Raw genomic sequence first — 21,471 nt, forward strand, 5'->3', positions numbered from 1 at the left:
GATCAACTGAACTCAGCACTGGAGTGATGCAACAATGAATGAATGAAAAAAAAAAAGAAAAAAATAGAAAAGTCAATGCAAAGATATCTTCAGAGGATTATAAGTTCTCTTTGGGATGCAGTAAAACTGGTATTACAAAAATTTAACAACAAGATTAATTTGAGTTGGATGTGAAAATTTTCCATTTAAACTCTGATATTGTTACAGTTATTATTATTGTTGTCAACATCATCATCATTATATTTGTCACCATTATGTTTGTTTCTTAAAAACCTACCAAAGCAAGCAAATTTCTGTGTATTTTCATATTCTAAGCAAATGAAAAGGAATAGGATGTGTCTAAGTTAAGGAGCAATCTATCACTTTGCTAGTCATTTTGGCAAAATTAAATGGTAATTATTTCCTTCCCTAAGAGCTTACATTTTAAAAAAGACAGTGACAGCAGGTACATGCAAAGATCTAACAGATAAACAGGGTGAATAATGTGTTACCATGGCACATTAGTTTCACTAATTTTTCTGAAAAAAAAAGATGAAAATGAAAAGGAAGGAGAGGGTAGAGAAGGACAAGAGAGACAGAGTAGATGGGCTGAGAGACACCCTTACTTGACTAGACTCAAAAGGGAAGAACAGAAGACAGTTCCTCTCAATAATAGAAATGTCTTTCAAATTTACTGATTTTCCAGATGCAAGGAAAATAAAGAATGAAATTAATAAGGAAAAAATTAGGAAAAGGTAAAAACTCAGCTACGGTGCCTGATATTCCAAGTTTTACCATCACTGCATCATTTCTTTCAACAAATTAGTGTGGTTAAAGTAACAATTTCTTAACTACAAATTTCTTGCCAGCTCTACTCTTACCACATAAAGAAGATGAAATATTTTGTTACCCTTTAGTAACTTAGATGTATAGTATTAATTAGAAAAAATGTACACGTGGCATTCTATAAGAATTTTCTGTGAGAGCTGTGTTGTTTGTTTTTTTTTTTTTTAAAATTCATCTGAAAAATCGTAGAAGTACGGACATGCTTCATAAGAGTGGAAGATCATGATGGCAGAAACTAAAAATGGCATCTTTTTACCTGGTTTGATAAATAAGCTGCAAGCTTAACATCTGTCACAGGTTAAAACAGGACTAATCTGATATACTGTTGAATTTTTAAGGGATGAGATCAGAACAGTGCAATTAATGTCAGTTAATATAATGTTGCATCAGATCTATGGCGGTTTATATTGATGACTGGGAAATAAATATGACATCAAAGCTGTTACAGTGTGTGGAAGGCACAAAGAGACCCTTGGAGGAGTGAGAACTAAGGGGGAGCAGGTGGTTTCACCCTTCACTCTTGTTTCTACAAGATATTAAAATCCTTGGTGATCAAATGCATTGGGTAGGGCAGACTTTGAGCACTAATAAGACAAATCTGTACTGGAACATTCTTTGCTTTCTGCTTCCCAGATGACCTGAGTTTTACATAATCACTTGGTGATACAGGGAAGAGGTGTAGCCTCCATTCATAGAGAAAAAGCAGTGTGGATGTGGGGGTGGATCACTCCATGTACCTCTTATTAGATAAGCTGGAAACAGAGACAAACTTTGCTCTTTCTTTTCTCCATTTACTCTTGCACAAAAGAATCCTCCAACAGGTTCCCAAAACATCTTATTTCTTGTGGCCTTAGCTTTAATATTGAAGAGCAGAGAAATGAACCATAAAATGGATATTTTACCTAGAAAATTGCAATGAAGTACCTGAAAAACAACTCTATCTATAAAGTTTATTACAAAAATACTGGAAGGTTACTTGCTTATAGTGTACATGTATCTTCATGGGGAAACAAATAAACAAACAAAACATTAGGAAATAAAGGAAGTTCTATAGAAGAGCACAGTCAGAACTGGTGGCTAGAACCTGAAGTCAGACAAACTCAAGTTATAGACTAAAAACATATTTTTAATAGAAAGTGACTAATTCATGAAACACCCTATCCAGGAAAATTATAGATGATTCATTTTAAGACTTCTCCATACCAAGAAATATCTTTCTGGCAGATATGATTTCATTTGACAGAATTTCAGCATAGAAATGACCAGTGAAGTGTAACAGCCTAAATTGCACTGAAGATTGGAGTGTTTTTTCTGATTGTTACTTATGACATTTATGAGTTTGGGAATCAGAGTCCAAGCTGCTGTGGTGTATACAACTGCAAGATAGCTATGCGATAAAAGATGTGCTGAACATTGAATTTTACATTCATGGACAAATCTATCTTTATTCTTATTCTTTTATCCTTATTATTTTATCCTTATTCTTTTATCCTTATTCTTTTATCCTTATCCTTATCCTTATCCTTATTATTTTAAATTGAACTCCAAGAAAACAAAAACAAAAACACCCCCCAAAAAAGTCACTTAAGTTAATTAAAAGTAAATTAGAAAACAAAAACAAAATGAACACTCTTCAAAAACATCATTCTCAGTTTTCCTGTGAATTAGCATTTCCCATGCAAAACCTCACTCATATCATCTGAGATGGATGTTTTTATACCCAGGCTCTGAGTGCACAGTCCTGAAGTCCCAACCCTGTAGAAAGAGTGACTGGGAATATGGAGATCTGTGGCTGCTTAGGGTTCCCAGGACTTCCAAGACTTTTGGGATGCTGCCTCTCCAAGGTATGGCATCCAATAAGTAACCCATGCAGAGCTCCCCTGAAGCCTGCTTTATATCTAACAAAGATTACATCAGATGAAGATATCTTGGCGCCAGTGATTTGGCATTTCCTTGAGAAACTTTGTCTCAGTAGAAATTTTATGGACAGCTTTAATATTAAAAATTTACAATAATAAAAAAAAAAATCCAGCCTATAAGCCCCCATTATTTTATTTTTCTTGAGCACAAGTCTTTCTCAAATTATGAAGAATGCAGCTAATGTAGCAAATGTGTTCCAAGCTCAGAATGTGTGCTCAAAAATACCATTTAATGAAAAGAACACTTGATGTATCTGTTGCCATAGCAACAAGCCATGTTTACACAGAAGCCAAAATGGAAAGTAATATTTGTGATTGGGGTTCCAAGAGCTGAGTGGAATACTGGAATTGCATGGTCTCTGCACCTTTATATATTCTGGATTTCCTTAATTAATTCTGTGCAGGGATGATGTATGTGCAATGCTGTAGTCAGTTGCACAGAACTGTAGAAGAATACTAAGTGCAGATGACATTAAATTGTGAGAGGCTGTTGACTTCATCAACGGTAGAGAGCCCTTGCAGAGAGATCTAGACAAATTAGAGAGCTGGGCAATCACTAACAATATTAAGTTTAACAAGAGCAAGTGCCAGATTCTGCATCCGGGAAGGGGCAACCCTGGGTATATATATGTGCAGACTGGGGGATGAGAGACTGGCGATCAGGCCCGCAGTAAGGAATCGGGATTCTCTTTGATGGCATGTTGAATATGAGCCAGCAGTATGCCCTGCCAGCCAGGAGGGCCAACCATACCCTGGCACGCATCAGGCACAGCATTGCTAGCCAGTAGAGGGAAGGGATTGTCCTGACAGCTCTAGTCTGCACTGGTGCAGCCTCATCTTGAGTGCTGTGTGTAGGTTTGGGCACCACAGTGTAAGAAGGACATAAAACCATCAGAGTGTGTCCAAAGGAGGACTACAGAAATGGTGAAGGTTCTAGAGTACAAGATGTATGAGGAGTGGTTGAGGTCACTTGGTTTGTTCAGCCCAAAGCAGAGCAGGCTGACAGGAGGCCTCATTGTGGCCTGCAGCTTCCTCACGAGGGAAGTAGAGGGACAGGTGCTGATCTCTGCTCTCTGGTGACAGTGACAGGACTCTGGATATCGGGGAAATATTCTTCACTTAGAGGGTTGTTGCACAATGGAACTGGCTCCCCAGTGATGTGGTCACAGCACCATGCCTGTCGGAGTTTAAGAAGCATTTGGACTGTGCTGTCATATGGTCTGAATTTTTGTGTAGACTTCTGTGGTGCCAGGAGTTGGACTCAATGATCCTTATGGGTCCCTTCCAACTTGGGATATTCTATGATTCTATGACCCAAGGGAATGGCATGGATGTGTGACGGGGAGCGTCAGGTTGGGTGTTAGGAAATAACTCTTCACCCAGAGGGTTGTCAGGCACTGGAACAGGCTCCCCAGGGCAATTGTCACAGTATTGAGCCTGCTGGAGTTCAAAAAGTGTTTGGACAATGCCCCCAGACATACAGGTTTGTTTTTTTTTTGGTGGTTGTCCTGTGTGGGGCCAGGAGTTGGAGTTGATGATCCTTGTGAGTCCCTTCAACTCAGAATATTCTATAGTTCTATGATGCTATGATAAAATAACGTGCAACCAACTACATAGTAAAATGCCAATTACTGTAACTCAAGATTTCTGCTTTTTGCAAGGTAAAAAGTATTAGCAATCAGTCAGGCTCTTACTTGGCAACATTTCCAAGAACTCTAGTACTAGCATTTCATCACTCAGACTCACCACCAGAAGTACTGTCATGTTTTTTTGGGTACCAAAATCAGAGGCCAGCTTCTAAGATGCTCAGAATGTCAGGTCTTGAGAGACTGCCTGATTAAAAGATGTGGAACAGGATGAATTTAAAAGTTCAGAAAAGAGTGGATTTAAAAGTTAGCTATCTTTTCTGCCCTTCATGAAAATATCAAATTTTAATTTAGTAGGTTATTTTTTTGCCAAATACCTCTATCTTTGTTGGAAAAAAATCATTCACCTACACTGCCAGAGAGAAATCTTGTATATGCAATTTACCACTTAATCCAAAACAATCTTCACGGTCTACCTTGAAAACTACAAAAGAGTTATGGTATTGTAACCCAGCTGAAGACTATACACCCCAGCATGTTGGGACCAGCCTCATGGTCCTGCAAAGAAGCCTCCAGATCTCATGTTCTGACCAGTTATGCTGTGGAAAGAGATTTATTTTTTAATTAAAGCTGAGCCAAGTAGATCCACTAGAGGCAGATCTGTGTCTACTTGCATAAAGTGATAATCTTATGTATTTACTTCCTTCTTGCTATCTTTTATGACTCAGTGCAAATATATGATCATGTCATCTAAATGCAGGCCTGTGAAGTTAAGAGTTTTTTGTTCTTACTGTTTTCCCTGAGTTTAAGAGCAGAGGTTATTGTATGTCACCATTCTTTTTTAAAGCCACCTGATCTTTCAGTGAGGGGTATATCTACATGCCTATCAAACCCATAAGACTCAAAAAAAACCCCAAACCATCTAGCTACTATTCATAAAATACTCAAAGAGAAAACTGGTACACACTGAACTTGGTTCATTACTGCATTTCTTGTCTAGCTCTGTTGATGGAGTAACAAGATGCTGAAGCATGATCAATATGGTCAACCTCAAAAATTTCCCTGAATAAAAAATAATTAAAAATAAAAATAAACTTTAAAAAAGCCCACTCCAATATGAAAAAAAAAATAAAAGGAAGAAGAAAAGGTGGTTTCTTTCTTGGTTAACTCAGTTGTTCAGTCATTAAACTTTAGAAGAATAAGAAATGCTGCAGAATATTTGCATTCTGGATACCAATCAAAAATCAGTTTTTAACTAGAAATGTATTTTGCCCATTCTTCTTCTTTTTCTTTTCTGAAACATGTTTCATCCAGCAGTTGGTTAGGTCTTCTTGCTTCAGACATTAACCATTTCTTTATACTTCTGCTTATTCAAAGCTTCAAGTCAAAAAGTGTAATGTTTTTTCTTGATAACCAGAAAAATCAAGAACCACTGTTTGATTAACCTTTGAAACCTTTGAAACTTTTGTCCCCACAGCACATTTGGGGGCTTTTTGTACTACCTGCATTCTAGTACGTTCTAAGTTCTTGTGGATTTGTGCAACTCTGGCCTTTAATTCCTTCTTGTTCTATATGGCTTTCTCCAAAAAACTATCTTTAGATTGAGGAACTTATTGATCCAGTCCCTGGTTTCTTAATGATTCTTCTGGAAACATTTCTACATAGAGGAAACACCTAAGCAGATCCCACCCTCTCAATGCTTTCACTAGCATCTGACTTGGGAAGAAAATAGAAAAAAATCAGGACAACATTGCTATGATTTTCGAATCAGAGGTTCACAGAAAGCTGGATTTAGTTCATATTTGTTTACTTCACCTTTTTCCAGGGCACAGTTAAGTTTTTCTTGTTGTTGTTGTTTATTTTCCTTCTGATATGTCCTTAAAAGAATTTGATGCTTGGGACTGCATCACTGCCTAAGACAGCTTAGTACTTTGTCATTAGAAAGTAGTCCTTAATAGATAAACTGATCTTGCTGACTTTTCCTTATTTGTCCTTAAATGACTAGTCATTCAGTACCTTCATCAGCTTGTCATTCTTTAGCATATGTCCCATAACTTTCCTATGTTTCAAATAAAGAATAACACCTCCTTCAGAAGTCCTCAACTGGTTCTTGATTCTCCTCTTTGCTCTTCTCTGGACGCTTCCTGATCAGCTCAATCAATATCTCTCCATAATTGCAGTGCCCTAGTCTGGTCATCTTTCTCTAGCTGAGCACAATTAGAACAGTATGATTGATTATTTTTTTTTCTTATTTTTTTCTGTGTATCTGTGTTTATATTTCCTTTTCTCCATATAGATTTTCAAATTTCTCAGCATCTTCAAAAAGTCATGCTCAGCTTCTGATTACTAAAGGCAATAATCCTGTTGGCCAGTGATTCATAGTCCTCAGTAGAGGTGGCTGATTATTCCCACCAAGGTGCAGTACTTTGCTCTTGTCCCCATTGAAAAGCATCCTTTTTTGCTTCTAGTTGTCAGGAGAAAAGAGTATGTTTTTATTGTCTCAGTATGTTAGGCCACAAAGTCTTTGAGTGGCCTCCATTATGGCACTAAATGGTTGAACCTTCCCAACACCATCAACTTTTATTTTTCCATCTGGCTGAATAAAAGAACAGGCCTTTCCTTGATTTTGCTCTTATTACGCCTGCTAATATTTTATTGTTACTTTGCATTTTCTTTTTGAATATTAGTTCATTTGGTACCTATTAAGGGATTATTATTATACTACAATATAGATAGGTAAAATAGATACAATAGAACAATAGATAAAAAACACTATTATTTATTTATTTATTTTTTAAGTAGTAAGTTGAGGTGCAAATAATTGTTGTTATTAATAAGCTAACTGCACTTCTGGTACTTGATCTCCTTTCTAAGATCTTGGTATGTGGACTGTTGTTTTTCCTCAGAGGGGAACACTGTGTCTCTCCCACTCTGATGCACAGCCTTGGGCCGCAATGGCCCAACACTAATTGAAATTGTCTCAGCAGGTCTAAGTGCTGTTTTGCACTTTTGTTCTTTCCAGAAGTAGTAACGTTTTAATAGACTGACCAGACAGCCTTCTTAAAGACAAGTATTATTTCTTTAGAACCAAAGCTTTTCAGCGAAAATCAATCTTTATGCAATAAGCTGTCTACTCACATCTTTAGCTCACTGGTTGCCTACATGTGGTTATCTCGATAGGATAAAGTTTACAACAGACCCTCTCAGAGATCTGGGCACAATGATATCTTCCTCTAGATGGAAGATCAGCTACCTTATCTTGGGAATAAAGACAAGTATTTTTGTACAGAGAAAAAACAAAACAAAACAGAAAAAAACTACATCGTCCTCTTTTTCAGAGATGAAAATACTTCATAAAATATTTTTTACTAGCTTTTGATTCATCTGTTTATAGTATGGGCAAAACAGTTTTCCAGTTTTGGGAGATGCAGCACAGAGAGTAGCATGGATCACCCTCCATCTTCCCATTCCCATTGTGCTCATTTAGAAACAATTTATCCAGATTCAGTTTTTGCTTTTCTCCTTGATCATTATAACTATTTTTACCAGTGGCCTACTAATAAGAAAAATCAATACCTTCTTTACAGGATATGTGTCTCATTGGCAAGATTGCATATAGCACTACCAGTATTTCTGATTTCCGTGTGGTACTTATTCAGCTCCTCATCTTATATTATTCTTGTTTTCTATGTTATGAGATTAATTGTAATGACAGTAAGTTTCCTGCTCCAGGGAACATGTTACTACTGTTCCAGAAGACTTGTTCACTTTAATGCCTAAAATGTGTCTACATTTTAGTAAGAGATGGAATAATTTTTTTATTTTTTTTGTTGTCCCAGGTCTGAATATGCATTTTCCCAACTGACTTTTCAGGTACCTCTGGCATCTCAAAGGCAGGGAAAAAGGTCACATTGAGTTTCTATCAGTCAATGCTTTGAAAGGGGAAAGGCTTCTTCAAAGGTTTAATATCACTTAGGTGACTCCTCTTAAAACAGCATCATTAGACTTTATTCATCAAAGAGGAGCTGTAGGGTGTGTGGTAAAAAGGCCACTCAAAAGATCGTGATGACCCACTACATATAAAGAAAAAATATCAACACATCAAAGCAGATCAATCATATCAAATACATGTATTGTACTGGAATTGTAGCTGGTGTAGTAAGTCCATATGCAGAAGTTGGCTATACATTGAGAGATAACGTGAGAAATGTGAGACGAGAAGCCCTAGCTTACTAGAGAAACTACTGAGAAGCTGGGAGTTACAGCTATAGGTGTGTAAGAATTATTATTACCTTTTTTTTTTTGGGGGGGGTGCGGGGAGGGTGAGGAGTGTGGTGGGAGGGAGGGAAGAAGGGAGATACCAAAATCACACAACAGGTGAGTAAGAGGATTTATGGCTGGACAGCCAAATTCTCTTTGAGTGAAAAATGGTGGTGGAAATCTGAAACAAAACAAAACAAAACAAACAACCCCCCCCCCCAAAAAAAAACAAAAAAAAACACATGAAAATCAGACCTGCAGCTATTAAGTGAAAGTACAAGAATATAGTGGGAGACCCCAAACTGATTAGGAATTAGCTAGGGGTAATCCTGAGCACATCTATACCATTGACAACCTGCCTCTCTCTGTGCCTAGGCCTTCCGTCTAAGTATTAAACAGGATATATATTTTTTTTCTTCTTTAACTATAATCTTCATGTGCTAAAATATTCTCAATTCTCAGACTTAACACTTCAGTACATGTGAATAATGCAGCCTTCCTGGGATTCTCCTAATGCATCTAATTTATATAAATGAAATATTGTGATGTTAAAAGGGACTTCCAGCTGACTGCATGAGGTTAAACAGCTGCTGCTTGTGAATGGAAATAGGCTATTTAAACATCAGACGTTGACTTCATATGAAAATGTTAAGGCAAGCCATAAACACTTTTTGAGACCACTGCTTATTCCTAGTATTTAGCCTAATCTGAAGGAAAATGGAAGTTCCTATGGTATGATTTTAGGCTATTTACAGGGAAAAGCAAATGCTGCTGCTTTCTACTAAGTAATTTGCACCTTGAATTTATATATATCTGTGTATTTACTTTATAAATTTTTGCTACCACTGACTAACTAGTGCTCTTCATGCCAATTTTTAGTGTGGATGCGCTTATTTTTCATTGCATTTGAATAGGATCTGGATTTCTGTGATGTTTACTTGCAGTAAACTCTATGGTTCATCACTGTGAATCTGGTTGATTCAGCTGGGCTGTGACCCTGAATGAAAATTACTAAGTGAGTAACACCAAATAATAAATTTCATGAATTTTGAGCAATTTTCTGTTCCACAGAGTAAAACGTGGGACCTGTAAAACCTGCATATCTTTTATCAGTGGTCCTAATCTGGCAGGGTGAAGGACACATACAGCTTTTGAGACGCCATTGAGAAATCTGCCAGAGGACATCTCAAACATATTTACTGCTTCTTCCTGATCTGCTGCAGTTCATCAAGATGACAGCCTGTATTACAGAAATTATACGCTGAGAAGAACTTTTGTAAATGGACTGACTATCTAGTCTGCCTACTCTGAACTCACGGTATTTAGACAGGAAGTACCACATGATTTACTGTCTTCAGGGATGGTGAGAGGGGATACTGAGAGGACAAAAAGAAAGAACCAGAGCTCCCACCAGAGTTTGGAGGGATACAGATGCAATCCAGTATTTGGGAAACTGTCATCTTCAATCAGGAATTGTGGAGAGAGGCTGATGGGATGGACATGAAACTATAGAAAACATCTCTCTCTATAGCCCGATCAAACCAGTCAGAAGCCTTTCTTCTCCTAATTTATATTTAAGTTAAAATTCTGCCCTTTTGTGCAGAATTGAGACAGATTCTGGAAAAGGTGCATTTGGTAATTTGCAAATGTGATGGACTAACACATCAACTGCTTGTGTTGTAAGCTAGTGGTTGCTGTTTGCCATTAGGAAAAAATCCTGACTGCATGCAAGGTTATTGAGATATGTTTAGTGCTACTGTCTAGAAAAGCCAATGGAGACTACCCCAGGAACGTCATGGTGCTGGCTGCTTACACTGCTGAGGCTATTATAACCTTGAGATACAAGCTATGTAGCAGTGAATAACATATATTTGTCTAATAGCTGATACTTAGACCAAACACTTGAGTACAAGAGTAGAACTGCTCACTGGGTGTCATTGCAAAGATTGTACATCTTAGCCACTGGTGGCAGCTTTTTGTATATAAGCTGCACTTTTTATCCCTGGGTAGAATAAAGATCACACAGCAGCCAACATGCTATAAAAGCTTAGAGAGCAAATATGTATTTGGCTTTATTTTGCCATTCTTCCATTTATATTGTGATCAGTACAAAGCCAACTTTAAAAGATTAGTGTGAGAAAGTCATACCACTAATGTAAAGTGTTAGTATATTGTCTAAACCCCTGACTGACTGATTTTTCTTACTAAGAGTCCCATAATTATTAGCTTGCACAGAACATTGTGCCTATTGTGACTGACGAGGAAATGCCTATGAAATATTTTGTTGTCAAACAAACTCCACCACCCCCCCACCACCCCAGCTCCCAAATTTAGGCAGGAACAAAGTTTAAAAGGGTCACCACAGGCTTGCCTGGAGTTATTCACTTGGTAGTTCCTCAGTCAGGATGGCAGAGGCAAAAGTTTTGCTGAACACAGGCACCCTCCATCCATGGGAGAAACACATGCATTATGTCTACAAACCTCCCCTAGAGAACAAGCACAAAACTGTGTACAGATCAATGCTTTGCACTCAGCAGTGGCTCTCAGATCAAAATTAGATTTTAAGTTCCTCCGAAAAGATAATGAGGAAACTATATGTCCTTCTTTGCTCCACTCTGAAGGAAGAACTTTGCAAAAGTGCAGTCTCTGGCGGAACAAAGAGGAACAAATGTACAAGATATGTACCTGTAGGCTTAATTTAATTTTATTTGTTTATGATTGATTATATGAAATGATAAATAGATCTTGGACTTTTTTTAAATGACAATAATATGATTCCACCTACCAAAACTGTCTGCCACATTGTTTACGCACTAAGGCAGTTACTTTTACCTCATAGACTGTCATGTCCTCAAGGTTGCATGGGTTGGATTGCTGTGTATGAACAATGAAATAAAGTGAATATATTTGTTTGGATTGATCATGATAAGAGCTGTCCTGTTGTTTTTCAGTATGATTTGTGGGTGATTATACAAGAAAAAACAAACAAACAGATAAACTTGCATTCAGATTTGCTTCACTGTCAGAGGATTTATGAGCTTATGCACCTGATGGAAATTTGGCCCTAAGAGACCTAAAGCAGAATTAATGTTTCAAAATAAATCTTCAAGTAGCACTTTCATCTTTAAAACTCCTACGCTGAGCAACTGACACTCTCTTTCACATTGCACCTAGAAGCAGAGTAAGTTCTAAAACAGAAGTGACAATTTCAGATGATTATATAATTCTTCTTCATTTCATTTCATGTAAGTCACTGTTATGTTTTATGCCTAACAGTCACTTACTCCATCTTGAAACAATTAATCTTGGTTATAGTTCAGAAGCAAGTGTGTGATCCTTGTAGAATGATAGGTGAACGTAAACAGAGAAGATGCTTACTCACTAATGGTGTTCAAACCACTCAACATTATATTGGGAACATTGTGCCAACTGTTGCAACAAACATTTCTGTAACATGAAGCAACGCTTCACAGCAATGCCCTTATCAATACACCAAAAGGGAATCTAGAGCACTCTTTTGGCAGTTCTCTAACAAAACTTTCTATCATTCAGTGCTCTTTTTCGAGACACACATCTATAAAACTGACAGGAAAGAAAACAAATTGTCTTAATTCCCCTCTGTACATATATAGAGATCATTGTGTTCCTGGAAATTCTCCAATGCCATCTCTTCCTCTTATCGCTATGTCTGCCTTAGAGACAAGTACTGCCTGGAGACTAGTTGGTGTTTTTACTACTTTTTATTAAAATTAAAAAATGTGTATTTTTAAATATTTTGCTTTCATATTTTATGAAAGAAGACTCTTTTTTTTTTTTTTTTCTACTTTGATCTGAACTCTTTGGTGTCTGGAGGAAGAGGCAATACTGTTTCTCTCAATAAATTTTGATGAGGTAATGCACCATGTTTCTAAACAGATCTAACGTCAGGCTTACAGGACTCTTTCAATATAAACCATAACTCAGGATAAATTCTCCTTAGTTTACCCATTGCAGTCTGCAAAGTCTTTGCAATCCTCTTCTTATTTGCCCCATGATAAGAAAAAATAAAAAATAAAAAACAAAGTACAAAATCACTATGTCTTCCTTTCATTTGAAGGCACAAAAACCACCAGGAAAATCTCAAGTCTCTCTTGCTTTTGAAAGCTGATTCTTAGTTTTTTAACTCTCACTGGACAACTGACAGAAGCTGTGATGAACAAAACCTGTCTTTCAGATTCTGAGTATTGGTATTACCAATTCAGATGCCTTTTGGTCTAAATATGCTATAATGAAGGTGAAAAAAATAATTCAGGGCATCTTCCTTTTTAATACCAATTGAAACAGCAGTCCTTGGTCACAGGACAGGGGGTAGGTCAGGCAACTTTGGGGCTAAAAAAATCCCATTATTTCTATACATTTATATTAAACAAGAGCTGATGGAAAGGGCACAAAGTTTTCCTCTCCTATAAAAGTTTGCATTTTGGTAGTATGAGAGGCTTTGCAAGGGGGCAAACTTCCATCTCACTTTTCCACATCTTTTTCTGCTTCCTCATTTGTAGCTTTATGATAGGAGCCTGATAGGGGCATTTAACTAATGCCATGAAAGTGATATGTGCTCTGAAACGTTGCACTGCAGAAAGCGTCAAGTTGAGCTAGTCAGAATATTTTAATAATTGCACAGCATTATATTTTTTGTCCAACTCAAAGCAGTTTGTGGAGTCTTATCTTACAAAATTTCAGAAGGGCAATGACTAAGGCCTAGGGTTCTCTGGTCATTTCTGTTGAGAGAAAGGAAGTATAGGAAAGCTTAAAACTAACCTTTCAAATCTGGAAATAAGTTTTTGTTGTATTTTAATTTTGTCTGAGGATCTTTTTTTTCCTCATCAGGAAACTATTTTTCTTGAAACATCAAAAGCTGTAAAAATTGGAATTAGTGTTCTTAAGACATCTTAGTTTTCAAAATCAATGAAACATCTTCCTTAGACACTAATGGGCTCTTTAAAAAGTCCCCTGTGCAACAGAGTTGAAACACTACATGAAAATTATTTCTCTCCCACATTAAAAAAACAGTTTTCTCAAATACAGCACAAAATGAAGCGGTAGTGTCAGATGATGAACATCAATGACAATATGTCTCTGTGAAACCATGGATAACTAAAAATTCTGTATTTAGTGAATCAGTATAGATTCATTATCAAAATGCTTTCAGCACAGGAAATCTGAAGTTGTTGCAAGGTGCGAAACCTGTGCATTGTAAATGAGCATCACAGTTTATCTGCCAGATGATGTTTCTTATTTTTATTTATTTATTTACTTATGGTTGGTTGTTTTATCTGGAGCTACTTAAGCCACATCTAACAGAAAAAAAAATATTTCAAGACTCCTCCCCATACACATTTTTTTTTTTTTTTAAACAAACATGGTCATAAGGCAGTCAGAACACTGTGAAAAGAATTATCTCTGAGATGTAGGAAAATCAATTTGAGCCAAACTCTCAGTTTGGTGAGATAAATCTAAGCATGGGGCTTCTGTCTAACACCTGTGTGTCAAAAGAATGCCCATAGGACAAACTGAAAACTGATACTGGAGAAAAGTAAGGCCCACATAGGTAAGACATGCAACCCAATGAAGACAGAGCAGGTCCAGCCTCTGTACAGTATGAGCAATGACTCCATTTGAGGATTTTGCTCACCCAAACCAGCAAGCTGGAGAAGCAGTATGCTTTTGGGGTGGCCATAGGATCCTGACTAGAGCTATTTGTTTACTTGAGGATTTGGGACTTGGTTTGAACAAGTGTTGTGATGGGTTCTCAGTTGAATTCTGCCCTGTGAGGCACCATCAGCCTTCACAACATATGGTCCTAATCTGCGTCACTGTGAAAAGAATCCCCTTTACTTTAATTTCTCTCCCTCACTCCAAACTCAAGGGAAAGGATAATAAAAAGGATAATAAAGATAATAAGAAGTGTTTTGTTTGTTTGTTTGTTTGTTTGTTTGTTTAAATATATAAACAGTAAAAGGAAGACTAGAAATAGTGTGTGCCTCCTGCTGAATGATGGGGGTGTCCTGGTAATGGGGGATGCTGAGAAGGTGGAGATACTGAATGCCTTCTTTGCTTCGGTCTTTGCTATTTAGACTACCCTGTGGGACTCCTGGACTCTGGAGGGAGGAGAAAGTGTCTGGGAAATGGAAAACTCCCCCCTGGTTGACAAGGGAGTGATTTGGGAGCATCTGAGTGGGATCAACACACACAAGTCCATGGGCTCTGATGAGATGCAACCATGTGTGCTGAGGGAATTTGCGGAGGTGAACGCCAAACCACTCTCTATCATCTTTGAAAGTTTCTGGAGAACAGGAGAGGTGTCTGAAGACTGGAGGATAGCCAATGTCACTCTGGTCTTCAAGAAGGGCAAGAAGGAGGATCTGTGAAACTACAGGCCAGTCAGTCTCACCTCTATCCCTGGAAAGGTGTTGGAACAGCTTGCTCTGGATGCCATCTCAAAGCAATTGGAAGAGAAGAAGGTTATGAGGAGTAGTCAGCATGGATTCACCAAAGGGAAGTTGTGCTCGACCAACCTCATTGCCTTCTATGATGGCATTACCAGCTGGGTAGATGGGGGGAGAGCAGTGAATGTCATCTACCTTGGCTTCAGCAAGGATTTTGATACTGTCTCCCATGACATCCTGCTAGCAAAGTTGAGAAGGTGTGGGATAGATGAGTGGATGATAAGGTGGGTTGAGAACTGACTGGCTGAGCTCAGAGGGTGGTGATTGGTGGCGCAGGGTCCAGATGGAGACCTGTGACTAGCGGTATTCTCCAGGGATTGGTGTTGATCCAATCACTTGTTCCGGTCTTGATCTGGTCTTGTTCAACATCTTCATCGATGACCTTGATGAGGGAATAGTGTCCACCCTCAGCAAGTACGCAGATGATACAAAGCTGGGAGGAGTGGCTGACACACCAGAAGGCTGTGCTGCCATTCAGCGAGACCTGGACAGGCAGAAGAGCTGGGCAGGAAGAAACCAAATGAGGTTGAATAAGAGCAAGTGTAGAGCCCTGCACCTGGGAAGGAACAACTACATGTATCTGTACAGGCTGGGGGATGACCTGCTGGAGAGGAACTCTATGGAGAAGAACCTGGGGCTCCTGGTGGATGATGGGTTGACCATGAGCCAGCAGTGTGCCTTGGTGGCCAAGAGGGCCAATAGGATTCTGGCATGCATTAAAAGGAGTGTGGCCGGCAGGTCAAGGGAGGTGATCCTTCCCCTCTGCTCTGCCCTGGTCAGGCCTCACCTGAAGTACTGTGTCCAGTTCTTGTCTCCCTGGTACAAAAAAGACATGGATCTCCTGGAAAGAGTCCAGCAGAGGGACACAAAGATGATACAGGGCCTGGAGCATCTTCCCTATGAGGAAGGCCTGAGAGACTCGTGTCTGTTCAGCCTGGAGAAAAGAAGATTGAGAGGGGATCTTATTAATGTTTACAAATACCTGTAGTGTAGGAGACAAAGGGATTTGGCCAACCTCTTTTTAGTGGTTTGTGGGGATAGGACAAAGGGCAATGGCCACAAAATGGATCATAGGAAGTTCCACACCAACATATGAAAGAACTTCCTCGTGGTGAGGGTGACGGAGCACTGGAAGAGGCTGCCCAGGTAGTTTGTGGTGTCTCCTTCTTTGGCGATATTCAAGGCCCGTCTGGATGTCTACCTGTGCAACCTGCTCTAGGGAACTTGCTTTGGCAGGGGGGTTGGACCCGATGATCTCTTGAGGTCCCTTCTACCTCTACAGTTCTGTGATTCTGTGAGAGTGATGGCATATTCCAGGATTATCTCTGCAAACCCATTTCCATTAAAGCCAAGTGGGAACTTTTTCCTTTCAATCCCTAAACTCTTCAGTTCTGGAAAATGGAAGTAATCTTGAGTTTTTCTGGTGTTATTAAATGAGGAAATATGTAGCAGAATGATACACTGCCTGTCATTTTATCTGAGTTTAAGACACAATATGTTTTCTAACCCTATGACATTCCTTTGTGTTCTTCTTAATTAGAAAAAAAGTTGGCATTCAGATTCAGCACAGTTTTGGATATCAAAAATTGTTCATTTCTTTTAAAATCTTTAGCTAACTAATTAGTTTCCAAGGCTGAAATCAGGTGTTTATAAGACATTTAAGCAGAAGAAATCAGTATTCTATTGAGAATGTTGTTGGCCAAGCTGTTCACCAAGCTAAAGCTATTCACTTTGCAAATCCGGAAAGTAGCATCTTTATAAATATGAGATCTTCTAAAAAAAATAAAGTTTCTATTTAGTATCATCCCCAAGTCCCTATACCTTTAAATAAATAAACACCTTCTAAATATTTTTTAGACAACCTCAAAGGTAATGTTTACAATGGAAGGTGTGAAAGCAACAGAAAAAGTGACCAAATAAATTCCTGAAAGTTATTTGAAATAAGCCTATTTATACTAGAATGCTTTCCTAAAAAGTAGATTTATCATTGATTTTGTGGTGATAAAATATTATTTATCCTTGTCAAGAGCGGCCAGTCTTTTCAAATTTATTTTAAATGAAAAACACAATAAATACATTACTGCAGGTGATGTAAACTAAACATTATTAGTTATCGTCATAGCAGAATAGAAAATATCTGAATAACCTGAAATATAACTAATTATTGATACTAGTTGATCAGGATGTGGTGGAATGATATGGCTGGAAATTATCATTTGAATTCTCTGATTCCTGCAGGCTTCATTGTCCTTGAAACTGTCAGCCAACTCACACAAATGAACATATGCAATTCATACCGTACCTTGAGAAAATACTGTAGGAAACTTTTGCTACACATTTCTGCTTTTTTCCTGGGTTTCATTTCTTTTCTCTTTGTACTGAACTGGAGCAGAATAGAATAAATCAATTTTCATTCTTTTCTTCAGACTTTTCAGTCTTTCCTCATTCATTGCTCCCAACAGAACTATGAGAAAATTTCTCATAGTTTCCAATCACCAATGGTGTAGAAGAGAGGACTTCTATCCTGCGACCTCATAAAAGGAGTTCCACCTTGTTGACTCAGGCATGTATGGGAGTAAAACAGTGGAATTTTCAATTCACTGGCTAAAGAAAAATCTCAACATTTATTAAAAAGAATTGAACTTAAGTCAAAAGGAAAATACCATGCTTTTTATTATTATTATTATATTATTATTATTATTTATTTTTTGTATTTTTTAATTTCAGCAAAAACACATTATATTTAAAATAAAATTCAATATCTCATTTTCCTTGGATAGAATGTAACATTTTTATGGATATAAAAATTATGATGATTTTAAAATGAGAACTAAACTTTAAAATTTACTTCTGAGAAAGAAAAAGAATAGAATTAACATATTTTTTTCCTCATTTAAAATTCCAACATTTGACAGAAAAAATACTTTATTGCTAAGTATATGAGTAATGTTATTCTTTCTGAAGTTACTTTAGCTAGCAAAATTACTTTTCTCACAGTTAAAAAATATCTCCTTAGCTCTCTTTTGAAAAGTACTTTAGTGGTTATGGCTGAATCTTCAATGAACAGCACTGGGAGAGCTATCCTTGCTGTACTTGCAATAAATTATTATCAGAGGTTTTCCTTCACTTAGTGCCTGTTAAGGAAATGATGTACAACAAAGGAAAAGTAAACATACCCTGGTCCATCTAATTCCTATTAAGATAGTCCAGAACATGTCCAATTTTCAATTCTGAAATTTCACAGCTTGAGTAACAAAAGCAGGTCATCTAACCTTTTTTTTTTTTTTTTTTTTTTTTGGCTAGTGTTATGATGGATAGGCTTGCTGCTAACAGGGACTATGGTCTACATCAGGATTAGTTCTCATGTATTTGGTTATACCTGCTCTCTCCTCTCAAATAAGGTCTGCTCTTTTTGCTTCTCTAGGAGCATTGGCTTCTCTTGGGAGCAATCACCTTATTTTCTGATCCATAAAAATGCATTGGTCTTATCAATGTTTTCCTCTGGGAACATCAACAGAGAAATATTGTGTGCTAGGAGCTTAATTATTCATTAGTTTATGGCCAGCTTCTTCATAAAACTTCCTCTTTTATAATCATCATTTCAGCTGATGTAATAATAAGAAGACAATAATATTGTGCCTAAAACAACTCCCCTACTAAGAAAGAAGTGGAAGCAGATGTTTAGAGTGGATGGCTGGTGGATTACTGAAGTTCTTTTCCATTGCTATAGAAGCCCTGGGTAGACATGCATTCAATTTAAGTCAAATAATACACCTTGCTTTAAATTACACCCCCTGTGCATTTTGATGCCAGGGAACCAATTCATAAGGGTTCATCATGTGTCTACAAAATAAAATCATTTTTCTCTCGTGAGTTTCTAAAGCTTAAAATATATATTCCCAGAACAGGCCCAGTAGCATGAATTTTTTAGTACACTTAGTGTAAAATGATAAATGATACAGTATCAATGACACCATGCATCCTATTTTTCCTCAAATCACATATGAATATGAGTTTATCCACCTGGATTTTTGTTGTTGTAACAGAATCACACTTACATCTGTTTCCCATCACGTTTGGGTTTTAGATCTCACAAAGTATTCAGTGGTGATAGTTTTATCTAACAGATCTTCTTTTTAAATTGCTCTGTTTATGCAAGCTCTATATTAAAAGCATATATATAAGTGTATATACGTGGGTGTATATACATATATATGTGTGTGTACACATACATACATATAAATGTACTTGAAGTTCTTACAGGCATTCTTTCTCTTCCAAAATGGTGATCTATTTGACTATGGAGCAGGACTGTATCATCAGGTATTATGTATTATCTACATTAGTTTCCTTTCTACCTGCAAGATTATGATAGATTTTCAGCAAATTTATATAAAATGCATATTCTAATGCATCAGATATTTTATTGTTTAGCAGCCATCCAGTATACAAGAGACAAGAAAGAGGACAGAGATTGGCTGTTTGCTGGATATGGAATTGGAAGAGTTTGGCTTAATTTGCAACAAATAATCAGACTAGGTATTGGAAAAATACTCAAAGGCAGTGAAGCTCTGGAACAGGTGAAGTGGAAATGCTGCTAAATTTTGAAAGTTTACAGAACAGGTTAATTAAAATTTGTCATCTGTGGTGCAAACACAGCTGACCATTTTTCAGGACAAAAGAGGGAGCTTACAGGTATCCTGATGTTCTTTCCACAGACATAGTATTCGCATGTATGGTAATCTAAAAATCATTTATGGTAACCCCATTATATCCCTGGTTTCTGCTGGTTACATAAAAATTTTATTGTAAATTTGCAGAATTAATCATCAATAACTGATTACCCGAATTTAGAAAGTGCCATCCTGAAAAGTTCAGTAATTTGAGGCATGCCACTATTCAGAGACTCAATTTAGTTAATCATCCCATGTATATCAGGGAGATCTAAATTTCCAGAGTTTCTGGTGCTTCCCTAGTAGCTCAGACTCATCAGGACATGTAAAAATCAGGATATAAGTGATCCATAATGGTAACATCTAATATTAGAGACCTATCCAATCTTAAAAGCCTAACTGATGTGTTTGCTACTTTCTGGCTCTTACCTGAAGCCCAATAAAAGGGAGTCTTTCTGTATTTTTGTTTGACAGCGTTACAGAGATGAAAATATGAAATAGTTAAAGCATATTTTGAAAACTGGCATATGTTTCCATAGGTAAATCAAGCATATCTATGTGCTACAAAATATATTACTATGTGGCTGAAAAGGAGAACGAAGATGAAATCTGAGATGGCAAACTGTTCAGGTACATGTTATATACTTATAGACTCATAGAATCATTTAGGTTGGAAAACACTTAAGATTATCAAGTCCAACCATCACCTAATACTACCAAATGCTCCACTAAACCATGTTCCTAAGTGCTACATCTAATGCCTTCTGGGTTGGCAACTCCACCACTTCTCTGAGCAGCCTGTTCCAATGCATAATTACCTTTTTCATAACTAAATTCTTCCTGATAGCCAACTTAAACCTTTCCTGGCACAATGTGAGTCCATTTCCTTGTGCTCTATCACTTATCACCCCAGAAAAGAGACTGACACATTTGCTGTAATCTCCTTTCACGTAGTTGTAGAGAGCAATGAGGTCTTCTGTCAGCCTTCTCTTTTGACTAATCCCCAGTTCCTTCAGCTGCCCCTAATAAATCTTGTTTTCTAATCCCTTTGCTAGCTTCATTGTTCTTCTCTGAACGTATTCCAGCAACAGAATATCTTTCTTGTAGTGAGGGGTCCAAAACTGAACATAGAATTCAAGGTGGGCTCTCACCAGTGCTGAATACAGAGGGACAATCACCTCCCTGGTTCTGCTGGCCACACTGTTTCTTCCGCAAGCCAGGATGCCACTGGCTTTCTCGGTCACCTGGGCATGCTGCTGCCTCATGTTCAGTTGGCTATTGACAGAAAAAGACAGGTCCTTTTCTGCCAGACAACTTTTCACCATCTCTTCCCCAAGCCTATACCACTGCATATGGCTGTTATGTACCAAGTTCAGCCTTGTTGAATGCCATATAATTGTTTGTAGGCCATTGATATAACTTGTTTTTTTACAGATCCCTCTGCAGGACCTTTCTATCCACAAGCAGATCAACATTGCCACCCAACTTGGAGTCATCTGAAAAGTATTGAGGGTACGCTTGATTCCCTCATCAAGATAGTTGATAAAAATATTAAACAAAACTGACCCCAATACTGAGCCCTGGGGAACACCATTTGTGACTAGCCTCCAACAAACCCATGTGGATCAGGTCAGATCACCTGGTTGCCCTTTATGTACTGTGTCATAACACTCAAGATGATCACACTTATACATATGCATTTTATTGTCCTCTGTTCAAAGCA

This window comes from Anas acuta, chromosome 1 (assembly GCF_963932015.1).
Source record: "Anas acuta chromosome 1, bAnaAcu1.1, whole genome shotgun sequence".
NCBI classification, from domain to species: domain Eukaryota; kingdom Metazoa; phylum Chordata; class Aves; order Anseriformes; family Anatidae; genus Anas; species Anas acuta.